Source organism: Silene latifolia, chromosome 7, assembly GCF_048544455.1.
Source record: "Silene latifolia isolate original U9 population chromosome 7, ASM4854445v1, whole genome shotgun sequence".
Taxonomy (NCBI): Eukaryota; Viridiplantae; Streptophyta; class Magnoliopsida; order Caryophyllales; family Caryophyllaceae; genus Silene; species Silene latifolia.
Genome location: NC_133532.1, coordinates 95,723,358 through 95,728,968, shown reverse-complemented (window position 1 = coordinate 95,728,968; position 5,611 = coordinate 95,723,358). Strand labels below are relative to the sequence as shown.

The 5,611-nt window shown below is 40.8% G+C and overlaps 1 non-coding gene across 1 annotated transcript; it reads right to left on the bottom strand.

Annotated features, from left to right (window-relative positions):
• Positions 1 to 4,203: 4,203 nt before the first annotated feature.
• LOC141593525 (small nucleolar RNA R71) lies at positions 4,204 to 4,310 on the bottom strand. The gene has a single exon (XR_012521603.1). It is a non-coding gene; the product is annotated as a small nucleolar RNA R71 (small nucleolar RNA).
• Positions 4,311 to 5,611: the final 1,301 nt, after the last annotated feature.

Sequence of the window (5,611 nt, the reverse complement as noted above, 5' to 3'; positions counted from 1 at the left end):
AAATAGAAAGGGGTGGCCCCAGTGGGCGTCCTAACAGATGTACGGTATCCCCATAAAGCAAAGGGATCTTGCTTGGCCAATCTCGATAGTTGTCAATCATTTTCTTGAGAATTGTGACAACGTTTTTGTTTGCCGCCTCTACTGCGCCATTAGTTTGTGGTCTATATGGCGAGGAGTGGTGATGCTTGATTTTGTACTTGGCTAACAATTGCTCAGTCTCAGCTTAGAAATGTGATCCATTGTCACTGATGATCTCATGTGGGCAACCGTATTGACAGATAATGTTGGTTTGTATGAACTCTGCCACGTTCTTGGTTGTAAGACTGGTGTAGGAAGCCGCTTCTATCCACTTGGTGAAGTAATCGATTGCTACTAGGATGAAACAGTGACCTCTTGTTCCGGCTGGAGTGATCTTGCCGATGATGTCAATTCCCCAAGCAGAAAATGGCCAGGGAGATGTCATGGTGTAAAGTAATGAAGGAGGGACATGTTGCACATTCCCGAAGATTTGGCAATTGTGGCAATGTCTTACATATTTGATGCAATCGGATTCCATTGTGGTCCAATAATACCCCAAACGTGTGATTTTCTTTGCCATCATGGGTCCACTCATGTGAGGGCCACATTCTCCATCATGGACTTCTTCCATCACTTTCGGTGCCTGTGAATGATCAAGACAGCGTAGGATTACACCAAGAGGTGTTCTTTTGTATAACTCTCCTTGCATGAGAACGTATTGGGAAGCTAGTAAGCGTATAGCACGTTGTCCCCTTTTGTCCATATCCGGTGGATAGGTGCCATTGAGTTTAAAGTTTAGGATCGCTTGGAACCAAGGTTCCTCTGTGATTTCCTCTTAATTGGTGATTTGGTGCACATAAGCTGGCTCTGACCGTTGTTCGATGCATAAAGGCATTTCTACCATGCTATCCAGCATATTAATCAAAGATGCAAGTTTTGCAAGAGCATCTGCAAATTGATTCTCCTCTCGAGGTAGGTGTAGGTAGGTTACTTGATCGAAGAATTGGGCAATTTGGTCTATTCTGGCTTGATAAGGTGCTAAGCTTTCACTTCGGATTTTCCAAGATCCCGTAATTTGATTGATGATCAAAGATGAATCCCCATGCACTCCAAGATTCTTGATGCCTAAACTTACTGCTGCTTGCAATCCAATGAGACAAGCCTCGTATTCTACAGCGTTATTTGTCACCTCGAAGTCGAGTTTGACAGATATTGGTGTATGCTCGCCTTCAGGAGAAATGAGCAACACTCCTATTCCGAATCCTCTTAAGTTCGATGCTTCATCAAAATAAAGGTCCCAGGAGTTTACATCGGTTTGGAGTATATCCTCATCCGGAAACGACCAGGTGTCTATCGTTTGTGTATCATTAATGGGGTTTTCTGCGAAGAATTCGGCAACGGCGCGCCCTTTTATAACTTTCAGAGGTACATACTTGAGATCGAACTCTGAGAGCATCAAAGTCCATCTTGCTAAGCGTCCATTGAGAACGGGTTTCTCGAAGAGGTATTTGACAGGATCCATTTTGGGTATATTTTGACGGAGTAGCTAAGCATGTAATGGCGTAGCTTCTTCGTTGCCCACACAAGAGCGAGGCATGTCTTCTCGAGTGGTGTGTATTTGCACTCGTACTCCAAGAACTTCTTACTAAGGTAGTAGATAGCTCTTTCTTCTTTTCCTATGGTTTGAGCTAGCATGACGCCCATGGCCGTTTCAGTTACTGATGCGACCATAATTGGCGCATATTTAGCCCCCGAATTACCATTGTTTCTATGCTTTTTAGTGCCTATTTGGGTCATTTCTTATCTTTAGTTCTTTGTTTTGCATATTCTTTGAGATTTTGATCCCTTGGTAGGAAAGGAGTAAGAATCTTGCATTTTCATGGCAAAACAAGGCTAAATTGATCATATTCAATGACCAAGCATCAAGGAGAGACAAGACTAGAAGGCCTTTGTACATAGCATAGTAGAAGAGCATTGTTGAGAAAAGGATCCTTGAGTCCCCAAGGAAATCCCCAAGGAATTCATGAAGAAAAGGGAAGAAAAAGAAGAAGGAAAGGCTGTTTGAACTACAATCCGAACGGATTGTAGAGAATCCGTCCGTCCTCGCCAGTCCGAGCGTCCTCACCAGGAATCCGCTCGGATTCCCCCTCACCAGTCCGAGCGTCTTGCCTAAGAATCCGCTCGGATTGTCCATCCCAGATCCGGCCGTCCCGACTCCCAGCCGTACGGATCACAGCACAGCACAGTTTCGTTCTTCAAGCTACGAAATGGAGAAGCCCTTCTCTCGAATAATCCCGGAGGCTCCTTGCTCAACTTAAAAAGTGTAATTACTAGTTTAGCCCTTAGTTAACCCTAATGCATCCTCCCTAATTTTCACTATAAATACCCCATTAGTCTAATTAGAGGAGCATGTTCTTCTTATCAATAATTAGAGTAGTTAATATCAATCAAATCTCTCTTCAATATTGTAATCAAATATTAATCAAGTTTTAATCCAAGTTTTAGTTCTTTAATCTCTCTCTAGTTCTTACTTTATTTTGGGTAATTGAAGATTATTTGGGTTATTATTGGGAGATTGACAACCTCTCAATCTAGGATTCAAGTACTTCTATTATTCTTGCTTTATTATTGGAATCATTAGTAGGTATAATCTCTTAATCCCTTTTTAATTACTGCTAATTACTTTCATTTATTCATCATGTTTCATTATGTTAGTATGATTGACAACCTTTCTAGCATGATCAATATGATAATGAGTGAGTAGTCTCTTACCTAGGGTTTAATGGGTGATTAGGGGAAACCAACATGGGGAATGATTCATGCTTAAATTAATATGCTTTCATATCTTATTTGCTTGCTTGTTTTGATCTTAATACATGCACATGTTATATTTGATGAAATGCTAAGCCTATGAATCCTTGCATTTACTATCATCTTCTATCCTTTCAACTTGACTTGTAAGACATAACCCAACTCGAGTCTTGTTAGACCATGCATGTGTTAAGTAGGAAAGATTAAGTCGACTTGTAGGTGTTGTACAATCCAAGAGATTCGGCTCCGGGACCCAAACTTTCTTAGGATTGTAAGATATAACCCAACTCAATCCATCACAACAATAATTGCTTGCTTATAATTTGAGAACATGTTTGTATGATCATATCCCATGATTCCCCTATGAACCCATGACACCCTAGTGCTTTTAATCAATTGTTTACACCCTTATTTTATTTACCTTGTTAGTTTATTTTCATTGCTATTTTAGTTTAGTAACCTTCTACATCAACCCAATTTGTGACACCCCTAGACACCACTAGTTACAATAGAATCTTCATTTCAATACCCGTCCCTTGGGATCCGACCTTTACTTGCCTCTTTACTAATTGTAGAGTTGTTTGTGAAGTATAAATTGTGTTTTGTATCGACCATTGACCAACGACCACATATGCTTAATTGTGAACACCAAATGGCTCCGATCAAAAATGGCGCCGTTGCCGGGGACGGTGTTTAATTGATTTAAGATTTCTTTTATTGTTTTTAGTTGTGTCTTTTTCACCTTGGGGAAGTAAAACTCCTCAAGGTTTGTTCTAATTGTTTTTGAGTTGTTTGATATTTTGCATGTCTAGAATGTTACAAAGAGATTTGTTACCTTTTGACCGTGAAATCGAAAGAACCTTGACGAATAATAGGAGACTTGTTAGGAGGAATTTGGGAGGTGTTGGTGAAGTTGTTCAACCCACTAGTGAGTTTGTCAATCCTTTCGCAATAGAAGGAGAAGAGAACCCATTAAACAATACCACACAAAATCCACCTACAATGCCTAAATTCTCATCACACTCTATACCCACCGAGGAGGATCTACCAAATGGTACTCCTACCCCACAACATCTTACCGGAAACTTTATTGCCAAGTCCGCCTTCATTCAACTAGTTGAGAGGAGCCAATTCGGGGGAATGCCTAGTGAGGACCCTCATTCTCATATGGAAACATTTTGTGATTATTGTGAAGCTATCTCTCAAACGGGCGTGACTCAAGACCAAATAAGATGGGTCTTATTTCCTTTTTCGTTAATCAGCACCGCAAAGCAATGGTTGAAGGGCCTTGATAAGGCCACCCTTGGAATAGATTCTTGGAAGAAGCTAGCTCTAGCTTTCTACAAAAATTTCTACCCACCGGAAAAGACTAATATGCTAAGAGCTCAAATTACGGGTTTTAAGCAAAGGGATGAAGAATCTTTGTATGAAGCTTGGGAGCGGTTCAAAGGTATTTGTCGCTCATGTCCTCACCATGGACTTAGCGAATGGTTTTTAGTGCAACAATTTTGGAATGGTTTATATGAAGATTCAAGGAACATTCTCAATATGGGATCAAATGGAATGTTCACCGAAGTTGATGACAATCAAACATGGAACAAGATTGAGGAAATGGCGGTCCATAATTCACAATATAGTAGGCCTCGCAAGGCTACTAGAGGAGGAAAGTATGAAGTGGACACCGTTACTCAATTGGGTGCTCAACTTAGTGCTCACATTGACACAATCAACTTGAAGTTTGAACAAGCTATGGCTAGACTTGAGGAAAGCTCAAAATCATCAAAGCATCATGTCAATGCCATGACGACATCCTCATCAATCCCAAGCGGGATATGTGAGAATTGTGGAACCTTGGGTCATGACTCAAGTGAATGTAGGGGAACAACCGAGCAAGTTAATGCTTTCCAAGCTTACAAAAGTGGTACCCCTTATTCAAATTTTTACAATGAAAACACCAAGTTCCATCCAAATCTCTCATACAAGAGCCAAAATGTCCAAAACCCTCAAACTACATACACTCCACCACCCATGAGAAATCAAAATCAAAGACCCTTTTTCAATCAAAACCAAGGCTACCAAAATCAAAATCCATACAATCACCACAATGACCAAAGTTTTGATGTCCAAAAAGCGGTCATTCAAATGCAAAAAAATCAACAAGAATTTTTCACCCAAATGCAAAAGGATAGCCAAGCAAAGGACACCACCATCAACAACATTCTAGCTCACACCAAGATGTTGGAAACACAATTGACCCAACTAGCATCTTCAAGTTCGCAAAGACAAAAGGGGCAATTACCACCTCAAGGTAATCCCCCTAGACATGAAACGGTTAGTGCCATTCACTTGAGAAGTGGTACAAGATATGAGGCACCGAAGGAGCAAGTTGAGGATGAAGTTGTGAGAGCTAGTGAGAATGAAGTTGTGGTGCAAGGTCCCAAGGAAGGGGAATCATCAAAAGAAGAAAGTTCAAAGAAAAATGAAGACAAAGCCAAAGAAAAGGAGCCCATTGTGATTAGACTTCCTTTTCCAAGTCGTCAAGCCAAGCCCAAATTTGATGATCAACTTGGAAAGTTCATGGAAATTGTGAAGAACTTAGAAGTCTCAATTCCTTTCACGGAATTAATCAATCACGTTCCGGCCTATGCAAAGTACATGAAAGATATCCTCACAAAGAAGAAGTCAATCCGGAAACTTGAGACTATCGCCTTCACCAAGGTGAGTAGTGCAATTCTTCAAGGGAGTTCACCTCCAAAGTTAAAGGATCCGGGAAGCTTCTCAA